At 41.4% G+C, this 19,677-nt stretch overlaps 1 pseudogene; it reads left to right on the top strand.

The window, feature by feature from the left end:
- The window catches only part of LOC119885478, a 192,948-nt pseudogene that overhangs the window by 138,160 nt on the left and 35,111 nt on the right, over positions 1-19,677 (top strand).

Below are 19,677 nucleotides of genomic sequence, written 5' to 3'. Positions count from 1 at the left end.
TGTTTGAAGGTTATTTATTGGATTTGCTGCCGGCATTCAGAATGCTTTCTGCTCATTAAAAGACGTAATGTTTGACAATGCCTCTGCTCTCTCATATGTTTTGTTCTGAGCTTCTTCCCTCTTTTCACACTCACCTATAACTGGATTGTCTTTTCCTCTTATACATCACATTAAAACAGCTCCTCTGGAGGGAGAAAAAACATCGCCCCCAAAAGGTCTCAGCTTTGTTTCCTTAAATTGTCAAGAAAAAAAAAGAGTCTTACTCTATTATCTTTAAATCCACTTCACAGAAACATTACCTCAGGAAACCTTAGGAACTGCAAGGATTCAATGAAATTGACCGTGTTAGAAAGTGGAGAAGAATGGCTGAATAACAGTGTCAGTACCAGAGCAGACAAATCTTCCTCAGGTGGCGACTCTTGCTCCTTTGTGTTGAAGGGATTCCTTCCCACATGGGAGAAATGGGAGGAGGGCGCGCAGGAGGAAGACAGACAGAAAGAGATAGACAAACTGATATGGCAGCACAAACACAGACAGAACGGCAGAGAACACCAAATGAAAAGGAGGCTTTATATGGCAAAAAAATACATATTTCAGAGATGCATGGAGCTTGGTTCATTTGCCATTCACTTTCCGATGAATAATGGACTAGCGTGCCTGTGTGCCGGGCCCATACGCAGCTGTTCTTTATGAGTATTAGGGATAACTCTGTGTGACGGTGGCTGTCAGTGGCTCTCACTTGAAAGATATTAAACCTGAGCTCTCTCCAGCTTCTCCCTCACATACCTCTATGTGACTATTTTTAAAAGCATGTGCCTTCTCATGACGCCACCAAACTGACAGGTTTTACTCCTCTTTATTGGCACACTCTTGCTTGTAAGGTTGTTATTGTATTTTGTAGGAAGGAAAGTTTGAAGGCTGGCAAAAACTTGAGGTCCTACATTTTCCGTAATTGGAAATTTTGTTTCCATTTTGTCAGCCCATCTCTCTTTTTCTTTCATCCTCTGCTTCCCTATTTCCTCCTCTGTCATTTTGTTGAAAATGTGTGCGGATGGCCCATCAGACTATTTGAATTCCTCTTCCCCATCAAAAGCAGGGCACATCAGCTTTGAAGAGTGACAAGCACACAGCAGGAGGGATCAAAGCAATGCAAAACTGAAATTTAAGAGGAAGTTAAAAAGCATGTAGTTTTGCCATTTCCCTCATGTTTAACAAAGAGAAAACAGATACTGTATAACAGCAGGGAAAGATGAGACATTATCAAACACAGCGATTTTCAAGAATGCCTGTGTAGTTTGCAGATGCACAGATGCTTTTGATAATACTGTTTAACATAGCAATTCACCCATTTGCAGTGACTCATGTTAGGAGTCATTCCAGCATCCCAAGGTTTATTGTGAGATTTGAATATTTTAACCCCAGTGGTGACACTGAAGTCACACTGCTCAAGATAGGAAAATCAATAGTCTATTCCAGTATGACAGTGTCATATTCTTTCTTTAAAACCACTCACTAGGGTGCCAGACCTGCTATGAATCTGCTATGGAAACATACAAAAAAAAACTGAAAGCATATTTTAAAACCAGTAAATTGCTTGGCACCAATTCCCCAAGTCGATAGGCAGTGGCGTAAAAGGGAGCGGTAAAGCAAATAGAAATTAGACATATGAGCTTGCAGCTGAAATTACTGGAAATGTTTACTACTTGAGGGACATTTGAGTCATTTCAAGGGGGAAGAGTAATCAGAGAGCAAATTAGATTTGTTAATCTCTAAAACCCTGTTTAAAAATGTCAAATGTCTTTGTTTTGATTGTTTTCTGCTTGCTGTACACTGAATCCATGTGCTGAATCAACCATCAGGTGGTGAGACAGAATACCTCAAACTAATCCTGACTCTGAGCACTTTGCCTCCTTAAAGAATTGAAATTTGGAAAATTCTGAATTATGCTTTCATCCCCCCTTAATGACCATATTGGTATGTCTTATGTGCTTGTGTGCCTACGTAAACAGGCAGTTCAGAGTGGGAGACAGAGTCTGAAAGCAGAGCAGGCTTGTGAGTATGTGAGGCATCCAGTCAGTAAAGGAATCCAGATATTTGGCTGACGCTATCTTAATTATGGTTGACAGCTACAACAGCTAAAGCGTGACTAAGAGGCCACCAGAAGGGCTCTGTGATAGCCTGTCTGTGCCCTGGGTGTTTAGTATCACTTCCTCCCACAATCCACCTTAGCATGCAAAAGCCATTAATTTGGCTTTACTGCATTTATCTACTGCTTATTAACCATCCCTCAAATTTACGTTCTTAGATCCCTCAGCCCGACTGTTACAACTGCTGTGTGGTGCCATCAGTGACATTTACTGTCTAACCCAGTAATATATATAGCTGACTTCATGCTGCTTGTCTCACTCTATTTATTCTGTTATACACATATACAACATTAATGTATAATATTAAACATGTCTTCATTTGGTTAGGATTAGAAGAAGAACATAATTATTAGAGATTGTTGGAGTGGCTGTGGCTCAGGAGGTAAGGTTGGTTGTCCCCTGATCACAATATTGGCGATTCGATCTCCACCTGCTCCTGTGTCAACGTGTCATTAGGCAAGATACTGAAACCCCGAATTGCTCCTGATGGTTGGCCAGCACATTGTGTGGTAGCTGCCATCGGTGTGTGTGTGTGTGTGTGTGTGTGTGTTTGTGTGTGTGTGTGCATGCGTAAATGGGTGAATGAGCGGCAAAAACTTTGGAAAGCTCTTCGGATAAATGTGCTATAAATGTAGCCATTTAACATTTAGAGCAGAAGCCCCCCAAAAAGACAGTTAAATTAAATGTAAACCCTTAGATAGACAAAAGGAAAGAAAACTATATAAAAAATTATTCAACTTGGGTCCTATTTTCTTAATTGTGTCTTAACTATTTTCTATGGTTCATACTAATATTGCACTCGCCACCTCCATTATAAAGACCAAACACTGCAAAAACTAAAATCTAAGTAAGATTAATTATCTTAATTGAAGGCAAATGTTTTTTGTCTGACAGGATATTTCTTCTTACCAGGCGGCTTTTATGTTAGAGAATTTCAGTTGTTTCAAGTTAATTTTGCTTAATTTAACTAATATAACCCCCATTTTAATGCTTTTTCCCTTGTTTTTGAGAGCTCACTTTTGCAGTGAAGAAACATTGACACTGAAAAACAATGTAAATTGGGGCAAGCCGTGTAAGCATCTTTAAGCTTTCCAAATAAATTTAAATTTGACGCTAATCATTTCAAATGCCTGTTTCTAAACTGACTCTCTGCTCTTGCCAGTTTATTGACATGTAAGCTTGTGTGTCGGTATAAATTTAGCTTGTGTATTGGCTTGTGAAATACTGTGTGCAGTGGCTACATATCCAGCAGACTATGAGGAGAATGCTCTGCTAACCCTGATAGATGTTAACTGCAATAGCAAATCCAGGGCACTAATTAGGGCCCGAGCCTGAAACATGAGTGTACCCTTTTGAAATTCTAGGAATTCTTTTTGATGGCCTAAAGTTTCTCGAAAACTCACCAAACATTGCACAAAATTCAAACATGGAGAAAATGTATGTGTCATACAGCTTTCTTGCACAGGCGTGGCAAAATGGCTCACTAGCGCCCCCTAAAAAGCAGCCGTCAGGACATGATTTACTCAATTGGATGAAATTTCTGTGGCATGACCAGACCTTCAAAAAAGGCCGTGGGAGTGATTCCCTAAACCCAACAGGATGTCGGCTATTTTGAATATAAAGGTAATTTTTGCAGATTTACAGGTTCAATACAAACAAAGTCCTTCTAGAGAAATTATCCGATCGACTTTCAATTTTTTGCTGTGCAATCTAAAGGCACTGATGATGAAAATGTTGTGGTATCTGTGAGTCTGTGGCGTGGTATTGAAAATCGATGTTTCGCCATGAAGTGTATAATTAGCAGGTGCTCTCACCAGATAGGGGAGACAGGAAGTGAAGTTTAAGGCCTTCATAAGGTGTCCAAAGCGCATGAAAATTCAGATTCACGTAGAGGACCTGACTGCATCATGGCAGCAACAAACCCCACGGCACGAGGGCCCGTCAAAGGCTGCTTGCAGCTTTTATTATGAGTTTTACTTCATTTCAAAGCAGGTAAAATGGACAGGACCTGGTTGAACTGTCTGTTGCTTATTTGCAGGCATGAAACCTCTAGTGTATCCAGATTAATTTAACTACCCCCATTTTGTATGCATGTGTGACATTTGCACAACTTTAACCTACAGTGGAGGGCACTTTCCCTCCAGCATTTGATCAATTGAAAAAGTGATCATCAGTGGGTGTTTGCAAATTCATAGTGTGTTATTATGGTTAATAGATCTGTGGTAGTGAAAGACCCCCTGGTTTCCAGATGTAACCTGTGGCAGGTGTTTGATGTGCCCTAAAGGCAAGGTGAGGTGACTGAGCCCATAAAGAGCTATAATATGAAGAGAGAGAGAGAAAGAGATGTGTGAAGCCAAGGGACTACAACACAGGCCTGAACCATTAAGCGCGGATGAGACATAAAAGAGGCTATCAAAGAGTGTAAACCACAGATTGCCATTATTGTGTGACATTAGCTCATAGCACACAGTAACCCTTAATGATCCCAAGGGTGCCTGCAGCACACTGTCCTTTAATGACTTCCTGGTTGAATGATGTTGTTTCCTGGAAGCAAAATATCACCGGGGAAAGAGCTACAGCTTCACACTTTGTCCTTTGCATAGCAGTATGTTGCTTTGTTCATTTGGTAGTATTGCTAGAAATAAGTCAGACTGAATGGATGAAACACAGAGTTCCATCAAATAAATAGCAAATTAGTCCATGTTTATGTAGGCATCAAAGTGTTTATACTGATGATCATACAGGGTTGGATCAATTAAAGGAGATTTGGACAGACTGAAACTTCACAGTGAGCTAATTAGGCAGCCAGCCGCTATGCTCAATAAATGGAAATGTATTTCTTTCCGTTCCTTTCCCTCAATCTGTTTGTGTGTCTTGCGTCACCCCGAGGAGTTTAACAGAACACTAATTCTTCATCTAATTTTCCCCAACTCCCCATTGCTTTTGCTCCCTGTGTCTCTCTGCCTCCATCCCTCTCCATCTTTCTTCTCACGCTGATAGCTTGTCCCACAGGATCCCACCAGTTGTCAGTAATCAAGGAAATCACTCTCAAAGAGCTACAAATAGGTCACTTATCTGATGTCTGGTCTGATCTTACAGAGACAGTCAGTCAGTTAAGTCCCTCGCATCTGCCTCTCTCTGCTATTTCTAGTGTGATTAGTAGCCATTCTATTTGCCAGGAGGGACTGAAGTAAGAGGGAGAATGAAAGATAAGGATAGATAGAGAGAAAGAGAGGAGACGAGGATTGAAATCCCAGCTTTCATCATTACCATTCCATTCAAATGGCTCAATTGAGCAATTGTTACTCATGGGATTCCCAGGACCAGGAGAAGCCATGCTTCTTCATTTATTCAATTTATTGATATAAAAAGTCTTCATTAACAGAGACAGGCAAATGTGACATCTGGTCTCAGGTGGCCTTGATGTGGAATTTTAACCAGGCATAGAAGCAGAGTCCGCATGACGTGTAAGAGCTCCTTTGTCTCCTCTTGGGGCTATTACACCAATGTGCCAACTACACATATTCTGCTTTGAAGTTCCAGTGAACAGACAAATCACACGCACACACACACAAACTCAGACACGCAACTGTGCACATGTCGGGATGCAGAAGCACAAACTCGTGGCAAGTGAAAATTTCATATGTGTATTTCCCACATGACGGCCTTGTGAATTATTGAACTGAGCTGGTCCTCTTGATCCACGCTTTGGTGTGCACACAGAGAATCTCTTACCTGTCAAACACTTCACTACACACACATACACGTCGACAAGCTTTCTTTTTTTTTTTTCGCATGTTCCTGCAACTCCAGCAGATGTGACTCTTTCTGGTGTGCCTCAGTTCATTTCTTGTTGTTTCCAACGGTGAGGCCATAACAGATTTGTCTCCTTCACAGATAAGACACAGTATTTCTCAGGCACGTTCTCATTACTGAAATGCATAATCCGTCTGTTCTGCTCCACCTCTCTATTTGTGATTCAGACAGATGATACTGATGATGAGGGTGAATGGTCAAATTATGTTATGATTTATTCAATAATTTTGTCCCGCTTTGATTGGCAGATGGTGGGCATCGTGAATAATAAATGTGATTTGTCTTAGAGTATCATTGTTCGCTACAGTGATTACACGTATTTAGAAGTGTCCTATTGCATTGATTGATAGGAGTTGTACAATACTATACATAACACCTGAACCTGTGGGGTCCCCATATGGATTCTATGTGAAGTGAGCTCAGGAAATGAGAATTGTGGCTGTGACAGCTCACAGCGGAGTGCTACACTGTGGGTGTGGGAGGACCATGTTCGAAATTAAGAGAGCGGGTATCATGTTCAAACAGAGAGATGTTTTATGCAGAAGCCGCCGTCACCGCTGAACGGATGAAGTAATTTCATTTTCATGCATGATCTGCAACCCCACAGACCACGAAAATTGCATAGGAGGGGAAGCGAAAGATAGAGAGAAAAAAGGAGCCAAGCCTTCCTTTTTCTCCATTTGACTGTGATTATTCCCTCTGACTTGTAACCATAGTGATTTCTCAGTCCCAATAAAAAAAAAAAAAACAAGGATAAGGTCGGAGAAGAGATGATATTAAGATATTTAGCTATTACAGATAGTTTAAACTGATCCAGGAGCCATAAAATGAATCCACAATACTGGGTTTAAGGAGTCATCGACCACTGTAATTTGATTAAATTAAATCTGTATACTTATTGAACTCGAGCATTACAGCTATAATGTGTATACTGGGTTGTATTGTAGTTTGTTTAAGAGAGTGAATTCCATACTGGGGATCTATAGCCCTACAAAGGGTCATAAGGTGAATTATAGGATCGTCAGACATTACTCAAATTTCTTTCTTGTGAAAGTGCTATATAATTTTACCTCTTCAGACCCCTTAAAACAGTTTGAATAGGGAAAATTCCTAAAGACATAGTAAGCAGGGTTACATTTAATTAGTGACTTCGTTAGTGGTGGTGTTCAGTAATTACATGAAAGAAAAATAATAATAATATACATGTGCAATAAAGTGCGAGTCTCCAGCTCATTAATGATGAAAATAATATTATTCAAATAATTTGGACTACAATTAAGTGACCACTAAACTTCAGGGTATTGGAGGTCACATTTGCATTTATATGAGCATAAACACATCTAACAGTGCAATAATCAGTAATATGATTTTAAAGAGGAACATTTTGCTGTGGTAGGTGGATTTTTGTTACTTTTGTCCAAACTAGCTGTATCTCTCCAACGAAGGTTAAAATGAAGGGTAACTGGACTTGGTTGAAGCTACTGGAAGACGTTTCGTCCCTTATCCAAAGGACTTCTTCAGTTCTGACTGACTGGCAGAGAAACTCAGCTATTTAACCTCAGTGGGGTCGTTATCTCGGGTCATCGATACCGCTGGTTCGTTAGTGTTCCTTGTTGCTGTGACGACAGTCGTTACAGTCGTTGAGACTACCTGTGGCCAAGACTGAACGACCATCGTTGGTATCCTCACCGGAGGCCAATAGGTTACGTTTGTTGAGTTTCCTGGGAAGTGATGAAAGGACAGCATTGTAAGTGGGGGATAAGTGGTGGCGTAGACCCCCTCCCCTGTTCAATGACGGCTTCTCAACCCTGGTGTAGATGGCTTCCTTGACACCTCTTTCAAACCGTCCATCTTCTCTGTCTAAAATGTGCACCTGGTGGTCCTCAAACGAGTGTCCTCTGTCCTTCAGATGTAAGTAGACAGCAGAGTCTTGACCTGAGTCGATGACCCGGGATAACGACCCCACTGAGGTTAAATAGCTGAGTTTCCCTGCCAGTCAGTCAGAACTGAAGAAGTCCTTTGGATAAGGGACGAAACGTCTTCCAGTAGCTTCAACCAAGTCCAGTTGCCCTTCATTTTAACCTTCGTTGGATAACTACAACCTGGATGACTGAGAATCTTCATAGACATCTAGCTGTATCTCTGTTTCCCGTCTTTGTGCTAAGCTAAGCTAACTGGCTGCTGGCGGTAGCTTCATATTTACTGTGGGCTACAGATATAAGAGTAGTATCTATTCTCTCATATAACTTTAGACAAGAAAACAAATACATTTAAAATTTAAAAAAAATGTCAGTGTTCCTTTAAATAACCTATAGAAATACTGCAGTGATTAAAAAAGATTAAAGAATAACTAGAAGGAGAGCACAGACCTCCTCCAAGACCAATAGTCCAGTCTTCTATGATATGCAAATCTGCAACCGCAACCACTGCATATGTCTGGATGTATTTCCAAAACTATTAGAATTACAGTATGTCAAAATGTGGTTGTGGCCTGCTGACGCCTCATCATCTCAGCTGTGCATTTACGTACTTCTAAATTGGAAATGTTTCACATACTTACCATCACCATTTGTGAAAACCTGAAAACACTTGCTTGGACTGAAATAACTTCATGAACATGGCAGCTTGTTATCAAAAACAAAACAAAACTGTGTGTTAACAAGGAAGAAATTTACAGTGGGTACGGAAAGTATTCAGACCCCTTTAAATTTTTCACTCTTCGTTTCATTGCAGCCATTTTCCCAAAATCAAAAAAGTTAATTTTATTTCTCAGTAATGTACACTCAGCACCCCATCTTGACAGAAAAAAACAGAAATGGAGAAATTTTTGCAAATTTATTAAAAAAGAAAAACTGAAATATCACATGGTCATAAGTATTCAGACCCTTTGCTCAGTATTTAGTAGAAGCACCCTTTTGATCTAATACAGACATGAGTCGTTTTGGGAAAGATGCAACAAGTTTTTCACATCTGGATTTGGGTATCCTCTGCCATTCCTCCTTGCAGATCCTCTCCAGTTCTGTCAGGTTGGATGGTAAACATTGGTGGACAGCCATTTTCAGGTCTCTCCAGAGATGCTCAATTGGGTTTAAGTCAGGGCTCTGCCTGGGCCATTCAAGAACAGCCACGGAGTTGTTGTGAAGCCACTCCTTCGTTATTTTAGCGGTGTGCTTAGGGTCATTGTCTTGTTGGAAGGTAAACCTTCGGCCCAGTCTGAGGTCCAGAGCACTCTGGAAAAGGTTTTCGTCCAGGATATCCCTGTACTTGGCCGCATTCATCTTTCCCTCGATTGCAACCAGTCGTCCTGTCCCTGCAGCTGAAAAACACCCCCACAGCATGATGCTGCCACCACCATGCTTCACTGTTGAGACTGTATTGGACAGGTGATGAGCAGTGCCTGGTTTCTCCACACATACCGCTTAGAATTAAGGCCAAAAAGTTCTATCTTGGTCTCATCAGACCAGAGGATCTTATTTATCACCATCTTGGAGTCCTTCAGGTGTTTTTTAGCAAACTCCATGCAGGCTTTCATGTGTCTTGCACTGAGGAGAGGCTTCCGTCGGGCCACTCTGCCATAAAGCCCCGACTGGTGGATTGCTGCAGTGATGGTTGACTTACTACAACTTTCTCCCATCTCCCGACTGCATCTCTGGAGCTCAGCCACAGTGACCTTTGGGTTCTTCTTTACCTCTCTCACCAAGGCTCTTCTCCCCCGATAGCTCAGTTTGGCCGGACGGCCAGCTCTAGGAAGGGTTCTGGTCGTCCCAAACGTCTTCCATTTGAGGATTATGGAGGCCACATGTGCTCTTAGGAACCTTAAGTGCAGCAGAAATTTTTTTGTAACCTTGGCCAGATCGGTGCCTTGCCACAATTCTGTCTCTGAGCTCTTCAGGCAGTTCCTTTGACCTCATGATTCTCATTTGCTCTGACATACACTGTGAGCTGTAAGGTCTTATATAGACAGGTGTGTGGCTTTCCTAATCAAGTCCAATCAGTATAATCAAACACAGCTGGACTCAAATGAAGGTGTAGAACCATCTCAAGGATGATCAGAAGAAATAGACAGCACCTGAGTTAAATATGAGTGTCACGGCAAAGGGTCTGAATACTTATGACCATGTGATGTTTCAGTTTTTCTTTTTTAATAAATTTGCAAAAATTTCTACATTTCTGTTTTTTTCTGTCAAGATGGGGTGCTGAGTGTACATTACTGAGAAATAAAATGAACTTTTTTGATTTTTGGAAAATGGCTGCAATGAAACAAAGAGTGAAAAATTTAAAGGGGTCTGAATACTTTCCGTACCCACTGTACATATAGAAAAAAAATCCTTACCAAACCGGTATGATTCACTGTGGCACCTTAATATTTACACACATAGTGAAATAATCAAGTATCTGCTATACAGTGTAGAAATCAGAAAACATTATGTTAAGCCACAGATATAACTACAGATGTTGAAACAACAGAAAGAAGCTGTATAAACACCCATTTACATCAACAGCACTGAAAACATAACCTTCTTGGCAGAAGTAATTCTGAGAGTTCAGAGGTGACAACATATGTATGTAAGGTAGCGTTAGCATTACTAAGTTGTATATCAACCCTGTTGTATATCAACTTAGTAATGGTAACACTTTCAGAGCCACCAGTTTTAATAATGTTACTCTAATGTTGCTGCATTGAGTGGTGAGCCAATAAAATCCTTGGAGCCCATTGAAAATCAATGCCACAGGAAGAAATGCTACAATCCCATCTCCTTTTGTCTTCATTTTAGTCCTGGGCAAAAGTATTGATTGTTTTATTGCTGTGGCTGTGGAGGTGCTAACACTGGAACTTGTTCAAAGTAAAATATATCCCTCTGTAAATGTCACATTTTGAATTGTGATTGAAATACCAGCCTAGGTGTTAAAGGTGGAACAAGCACATTGAGACATTAAGCTCCAGTCAGACGTAGTTCAGAATAATGGCATGATTCATCCAGGCAGGTAGCCATCAGATATACCGTCACAGCTGGCAGTAAGGTCCTGAGAAGCTGCCATGAAGGTAAAGAAAACCAAAAACTCAACAGGGCATGTGTTTCCCACTCTGCTCTTGTTCAATTTTCTATTTTCACCTTCAGGGAGTAGGTTGTGTTAGCACAAAAGAAAGCTTGTAGTTGAAAGGTCATCATCAATGTATCAAACATCCCATGTACTCTCTGTCTTCACTCAAATGTTTGGTTTTATTTCACAATATCTCACTATGCTCTGAACATATTGTGCTTTCTGTTGCAAGGCTAGGAAAAGCCCGGACTAAAAACCAGATTATCCTCTATGTTGAACTTGTTTCTCTGGTTTTGTCCCTAGATCCGCTCAGATCAGGACAAGGATGTCGGCATCCGCTACAGCATCACAGGAGCAGGCGCTGATCAGCCCCCAAATGGAATCTACAACATAGACCCCATCAGTGGCAACATGTTTGTCACCCAACCACTGGACAGAGAGGAGAGAGCCTCTTTCCATGTAAGGAAGAAATGAGTCTTGTCTGTCTCTTGTTTCTCCTCTTGCTCCGTTTACGTATCTCCCTCATTATCTCCCAATTATCCCTGTGGAAATGTGCCTCGCCTTTTCGCTTCCTCATCTACCTTTCATTCTAACATAAGTGTTGCCTGCTAAAACAAGACCACAAGTCGAAGAGCATTCAACTCTGCGGTAAAGTACCTTCACACCAGCCTCTCCAGGCTCTGATTGATGCAGAAGCCAGCAATGATGAATGCCTTGGCAAAACACACAGCCACTTCGGCTGTCATGTGGATTGAGGTTTAGCAGCACAGAGATGGATGGAACAGAGGGAACCGAGGTTGAGTGCAAGAAAACTCTTGTCTTTGTTCATACCACCAGAGTTAATTAACAGGTGCAGCTTCAAGTGTGTGTTGCAAAGGTGCGCATGTCAACATTCTATCGACTGCTGATATATGAGGCGTGTTGTTTCGTAAGCAGAGCCAGGTCTCTCTTTTCTCATCTCTTCTCACTTTGTGTATGTGTTTCCCACCTTTCCTTTGTGCACTGCTGCCCCATTTTACTTCAACACCTCCACACATTGTTGCACGCACACCTCATGCACTTCCAGGTGTGCTGTTGAAAGGTGCTGGCTGACAGCTGTGCAGTTAGCCTGGCCCATGGGATTCTCCACCACACACACACACACAGACACAGGAGACTGGATGTTATAGTTCATGACTGCCCCCCTTGGAATCTCGGGTTAATCGGCGTCAGGAATGAGTGAATTAAATATGCAGACCACATGAGACTTGAGTAAACGCTAGGCCATTGGTTCATATACACACATTACAGGTTTCAATTTATATCTAGACTCTCTCTCTCTCTAAGACTAACACCTCCACTCGAGGTGAGTGCTGGTGTCAGACTCATAATGCCCGCTTGCCTGTCAGCGTGATAGATGGCTGTGCTGCTGATAGAGCTCATTCAAAAGCATGCTGCTGTCTCAGAGGAAGAATAGAATCAAGGAGAGTTGATCACTTCACTGTGCCTGTCAGTGCAGTACAGCAGTATGCACACATTACAAACACCAATGCACGCACATAGTACGTGCAATGACTATAAACAAACAGAAAGCTCTAGATGATTGTAGTCTTGATTGGTCTCGTTCTTCTGTGTGTGTGTCCATTTAGTTGTAGAGGAGCCTCTTGTTACCTTCCTTGCTATGTTCAGGCTCTGGACACTTCTGCGTGTGTGTTTGTTGTCTCCCTGTACCTGCTCTTACACTCAACCAGCAAATTGGGATCAATAAAGCAGCCAGGTTATTGGTCCCTGGGAAAGGACAGCGGCTCAGTAAACAGTTCCTATATGACCCTGCCTGTAGTGAAAACAGCATGTTAGGTTGAGGGCACTTCAAGTTGAATGCGGCTCCTATTTAGTCTCCTGTGGACCCATGCTGCTTGTGATGTGATGTATGATTTAGTGTAGGAGAATGTAGCCAGCGCTTGACCCAGGGGAAATTTAGTCCATTGCTTACTTTCTTTCAACTTGACAGGAAGTTCCCAGCACTGCTGCGCTCTCGCAGGCCAAACTTTGCTTGTTAGTTTTGGGTTCAAGTGAAAAGAGAGACATGGCTGCTGTTTTTGACAGACTAGCACCAGGGGGAAGTGATCTCCGAGGTGAGGAGAGTGGGTGTTAGCCTGAGCTTCAGTTCTGTCAGACAGATCTACCGTGAGTCAGCGGGGCACAAAGAGAATTGAGCAAATACAAGAACATTTGGGATTTTTTTTTTCATATTTGTTTGCACAAATGTAGGAACATATCGAAAAAATATTATTTCTTATTGATTGTAAAAATAAGGTTAGTAGATTTCTGAAATGAAAACCACAGACATTTCCAATTCGGCGGTCAAGATGTTATTAAAATATTCAGTGTTTATCTATGAAATTAAAATCTGTTTCATGTATTTTGACCATGGTAACTGTTGTACTATAGTGAATTATAGTGCAGGCCAACTGATAAAATTGGATTTTATCTACCAGCCTATTCAGCCCTCTAAAGTTGGTGTTTGTGTTGTCAGCACTGAGTTGTTCTCCTGGTTAAGAGTTTTTACTTAACCTCAGCTCCAACAACATCATCAGGTTTGCTGATTACATCGGCCTGATCACCGACAACAATGAGATGGCCTACTGTGAGGAGGTCAGAGCCCTGACACCTTAGTGCCAGGATAACAACCTCCATCTCAACATTAGCAAAACAAAGGGGCTGATTGTGGACTACAGTAAACGACAATATGACATGCCCCCATCACCATCAATGGTACTACGATGGAGAGAGTAAGCAGCTTCAGGTTGTTTGGGGATTACATCAGCGAGGACCTGACCAGTACTCACCAACACCATCACAAAGACTGTGAGGCAAGGGTTATTCTTCCACCACAGGTTTTGGAGACTCAACATGGACTCCATAATACTCAGCAAATCTACAGGTGCACCAGTGAGAGGATTGTGACTATCTATATACTGTAGTATCTGGTAGTCTGGTAGGCTAAGTCAATTACACCAACCTCAACTGTATGGCTCTAAAGAGGGCGGATAAAATTGCTCAGCATATAACCAGGATAAACTGCCATCCATGGAGAAACTCTACAACCAACAGGTTCATCAGAGACCCCAATCCCCCATACCACAAAATGTTTTGCTTGCTGCTGCCCAGCAGACGGCACCACAGCATCCAGACCCTCAACACCAGACTCAGGGACAGTTTCATCCCGCCGGCCATAAGATTGTTAACTGAATTCTTGAGCTCTCGTGCTTGCCACTATGTCCCTTTACTCACATCGCATTGATACATGGATGTGTCTCTAAACAGTAGTAGTTTAGTTTTTAGTTTTTGAAAATGCTTAGTTTTAGTTTAGTTTTTATTAGTTACAGTGTTAGTTTTAGTCGCTGCACAATACCAAGCTCAGTTCAGTTTAGTACAGTCCAGTTTAGTTTTTTCAAAAAAATTAAAATAGAAGTACAACCATTAGAAACAATGATTTGTGAAAAGGGACACCTTTTTTTAAGCTATCAGAAGCTTCTACATAGGGGCCCTAACACTAAGCAAATATTTGAAGTACTAACACATTGTCTAAATATCTACAATCTACAGTATAATTTCTAACCTACATACAGAAAACCCTAAAAGCTAAACTACCCTAATCCTACTACCCAGTGGTCCCAAGAAATTCATTACATCAGTCTCTAGTTCTATCATTCTTGGTTAAATAGGTGAAATACAATAAATGGAGGTGAAATACAATTGATGGACAGCTAAGAAATAGGAAGATAGTGTAGCCCCCCCTTGGAGGCCCCCCTTGGAGCCACAAACAACAGGTCCCTAGCACCCTGAAGGCAAGTATGACTGGAAAGTAGTTATATTAAAATCTAATTCTTTATTAATCCAAAAAATAGGTATTAAAACAATTTGTAGCACAGAGAGACAGGTTGGCTGAGATATCAATGAGCCCATAAAACACACACTAGCTGACATGCAGTAAATATAATGACCAGCAGACACATTAACCCAGTGCAAGGGGAGCTCACAGTCAGTGGGCAAGTTTATCCCAGACGCAGGATGAACTCTAAACCAGACCATCAGTACAGAACAGAACAAAACAAGGAAAAGAAAACCACCAAGACAGTGACTCACTACCTGCAACCCAAACTAAACAAAACACAACTCTATACAGTTGTTGCATTCATAGTATTTTGTACACATGTATGTATAAAATATAATACAAAACACGTTCAAATCCCACCAGATACGCAGCCGATCCCTACCTGGGTCTCCCCGACAAAGTTACCCCTAACGTTACATGTGGCTCTTCTCGTAACAGCGGTGGCCACCTGCTAGGCTGCAGCCAAATACTTTTACATAGATAGGTAGTTATTTTGAGAATGAAAAAAGCACCACATAAAGTGCAGAATTGTCTCAGATTTACGAAGTACTATGCAAGTATGGTTCTATTGGGTAAGGGGACCAATGGGCCAAATACAAATTGTATTTCTCCTCTGTGGTTGGTCCTGTCATACTAAAGCTCACCCTGCAGAATACTGATGCCAGTTCACACACAAACAGTTGTAGTCTGTGCATCGCACACACTCCTCCAGGCCTTCAGATCACATTTCCAATTCCTCCATCGAGCCCACAGACACAGACAGAATATAGAGCATATAGACGTATAGGAAAATAAGAAAATATGTACACACATAAATCCATAGGCAGAAATGACAAATCATACACACATAAAACACTGTTTAAGACAAAGACAAAAATCATTGTCACACATTCCCACACATACCCCCCACCATGCACTGAGGCAGTCACACATATCACAGTCACACATCCCTCAGCTTGCACTGTTCACAGCCGAGAAAACAGATTGGGCTTGTTTGTTTGTTGGGATCTCGTCTCCATGTTTGTTTGCTGTGCTTCAGCCAATCGAAAACTAGCATCTTGAGGATCATTAAGTAGCTGAAGAGGGCTCTTTTGATTGGCCGTGTGTGTCTCCCCAGTGTGTGTCTGTGCGCTTGTGTCGGAGCCCATGTTAATTTGCATAAACATGTGTCTGAATGGGTGTCTGGATGCATGTGTGAATGCTCAAGCGGGTGCGTGTTTGGGTATGTTTTGATACATCCCTGACAGGCAGGCACAAAAGCCGACATGATTAGTTGTGTTTCAGTGAAGGCAGGTGCCGCCATTCAATCGTTGATGTCGCCCCACAATACATCATGACTTTCTGTAAATAGGCTGGCAGGTAGTTCCTCCTCAACTGTGTTGTGGCAGACAAAATATGTGGCTGCCAGTGTGTCAGTTTTAGCCAGACTGAGAGCCCTTCTCCTCTTACCAAGCCAAGCAGTGATTGAATAACATTTCTGAAGAGGATATGAATTTAGGCAATTGAGTGAGAATAAGTCACGGGAAACAGTGCTGGTTTGGTTCCAGGGCTATTACAAAGCTTTGCGTTATGTTAGATATCATTAGTGGGGATTGGTGGGGAGCAGAGGGTGTGTAACAGCAGTAGTGGAGATTAAGACATCTCACTGTAGATGATGATTGCTTTTGTCAGTCCTCCCTGTTCAAGCCCCCACACCCCCATACTGCCTCTTTGTGTTTTCATCTCTCATTTACTTGCACATGGCTCAGTCACTCGCCTCCTCTCCTTCCCATCTCATTCGCCTTTTCCCCCACGCCGCTTTCTTTCTTCATTCTCGTCTCTCTCTATTCTCACACTGTGAATTGTCAAGGAACAGCTCATCAGTCAGAGACATCCATCCAAATGGCTGGCTTTGTTGAACCAAACACTCTCCCCGAACAAAAAGAAACCACAGCTTGAGCAGCAACACCTCTCTGATATTTTTTAGGCCTCTGGCTGTGCTAACAACAAAATAGGTGTTGTTTGTGTGTCTGGAACATTTCACTACTTTGCCCCTTTCTGTGTTGTTGTGGTCGTGCCAAGATACCAACAGGATACTCATGCCCCGTTGGCAGACAGGAAACAGAACATTTGCCAGTTGAATGAAGTTGCCAATTAACAAAGTCAAAGTTGTGCTGTGTGCTGAGTTTGTTCCAGTCCAGACAGTCTGCAGAGTTTCATGTCAACAAAGCCAACGGCCTGTTGTCAGCTGAACTATATTTTGAATATTCATTCAAGCAAATTCATATTCAGCGTTGAATGCCAATGACCCCTTCTATCTTTGTGTGCATTTATGTATATTCACAGCTGCGAGCCCATGCAGTGGACATGAATGGTAACCAGGTGGAGAATCCAATCGATCTCTACATCTATGTGATCGACATGAACGACAACCGACCTGAGTTTCAGAACCAGGTGTACAACGGCTCTGTGGCTGAAGGGTCTAAACCAGGTAAGAGTTACTTCTGCTCCTTGTAGATGTAGCTGCAAGGTAATGCTGAACTGTGCATCTACACTGCCTCACCAAGCAATGACGAAACTAAACAAAAGCATGCATGTTGTTCACTGTGATGGCTTAGCTCCTTTTAGAGAATTTACTTTTGCATATAACTGTTTCCTGTAATGAAAGAGTTTCATATTTGCATCAGATTTAGGTTTGTCTCAACAACAGAGTTTGCATTGACACTAAAAAAGTGAATAGGAAGTGCTGTCGTCTTTCTTATAGGAGGGAAAGCTGCATATTCAGAGTCACAATGAAAGCCATAAAATACCTATAAATAAAGCATGTAATCATTTCCATTTGTATCTATTTAAATTGTGTAATGTTACAATTTAAATAAATGCACATAAAAATCCCCACTTACACTGCCACTTTTGGGGCTTCTGTGCTGCACTCTGCAGAAGATTACCATCCATCCATCCATCATCTTCAACCGCTTATCCATACAGGGTCATGGGGGGACTGGAGCCAATACTCTGCAGAAGATTAATAATGCAATAATCCATTTGCAGTTGTGCTTGGGACTGATTTCTGAAAAGCTAAATTGTTTCATTGGATTAGTTTAAAATGCTAACAATGACACGAATAAATTTAACACTTTTCATTGCTTAAAAATCCCATTTACATTACATTTAGCTGACACTTTTATCCAAAGCAACTCTCAATTGCTATTTATGTCAGAGGTTGCACGCCCACCTACCTACACCAAAGGAATGTGTCTTATCCACTGCACCATCACCACACCCTACTGTTTACATGTTTAACTTTTTAAAATATTCGAGTCTCTCTGGGTCACTCTACTTTGGTGCACTGTAAAAACTTTCAAAGGCATTTGAAATGATTAGCATGAAATTTAAGTTTATTTGGAAAGCTTAAAGATGCTTGCACGGCTTGCCCCAATTTACATTGTTTTTCAGTGTCAATGTTTCTTCACTGCAAAAAGTGAGCTCTCAAAAACAAGGGAAAAAGCATTAAAATGGGGGAAATATTACTTAAAATAAGCAAAATTATCTGCCAACAGAACAAGAATATTTCACTTGCTACTTAAGGCCAAAAAAACTTGAAACAAGTGAAATTCTCTAACATAAAAGCCGCCTGATAAGAAGAAATATCTTGAAAACAAGTATATTTTACCTTCAGTTAAGATTATTTATCTTACTAAGATTTTTTTGCAGTGTAGGTTTGACCAATCTGATGCTCTTTTTTTCATTTCCGTCTCCAGAGGGCCCGTCAGAAACACCCTAATGTTTCAATCTTACTTACTTGAGTATCCTTGAATAAACTTGTGTGGCCAGCCAACATTTTGAGGTGTGAATTTGACGTGACTCTTGAAGTTTTCGGCTCGTTCAAACAAGGCCAAGTTCACGAGACATTTGTATTGCAGTGTCTTGGCTGGATGCATCATTATCAGATTCTGCAGAGCATGGAGAGATGTAGACCTTCCCTCAGAATCAGGCAACAGAGATGAGCAAAGCCAGAGACGAGAGAAGAATGTGCAAGTAGCTCTCTTGACTGGAAGAACTCTTGTTTCTAACAATCAGACCCCAAGGACCCATGTTTGTCTTCACAGCGTTCAGATATTGTTCTGCTGCAAAGTTTAATCTCAGGGGGATTTGTAAACAATATAGGAAAGCATGTTGTGCGTGTGCGCGCGTGTGTGTGTATATGTGTGCACGAGTATGGGATTTACTTTGTGTGCGTGTGTGAACACTGGTTACTCCTCAGTAGAGCGTGGATCTATATACAGCGCCCCTAATTAGCGAGGGCAACCAGACAGTCCAAAAGCTACTTTCTTCGTTTTTCACTCTGATAATCTCGGTTTAGTATAAAGTGAGAGCATGCAGTGACAAAAGTCTTTGAATTAAATTTTGTTTTGAACAAAATAGAATCTGTGAGACCAATTAACAAGAAATATATTACATTATGTACAATTGCTCTGAAGTTATGTAATTGCTCTGCTCTTCATTAAGTTATCACTGCCATGTAACGTGTTTGTGGAGAACACAACATCAGGTGTTTAGAGTTTGGTGTCAAAAAGCATATTGTGTGCGGAGCGCTTTTTATCTTCCTTTGCTCTGTCATTAGTCTCTGAATTGATGAATTTTAATTAGGAAAATAGGCTGCGGAGCTGTGTTGTCCTTATTGCCTGTTTATTTGGAAGAAAACAGGAACGACTGCAAGTCATCTTCAGTGTTGGTTCAAGGAGACAGTTTATACTTTTCTGGGCAGTTTAAGCTTTTAATATATACGCTGCAAGTTAAATATTTTACTCATTA

Source organism: Micropterus salmoides, unplaced genomic scaffold, assembly GCF_014851395.1.
Source record: "Micropterus salmoides isolate LMB-PRFRI ecotype aquatic unplaced genomic scaffold, ASM1485139v1 Ms_hic_scaffold_4, whole genome shotgun sequence".
Classification (NCBI taxonomy): Eukaryota; Metazoa; Chordata; class Actinopteri; order Centrarchiformes; family Centrarchidae; genus Micropterus; species Micropterus salmoides.
Note: the sequence above shows the minus strand (reverse complement) of the source record. Positions and strands in the feature narration are given on the sequence as shown.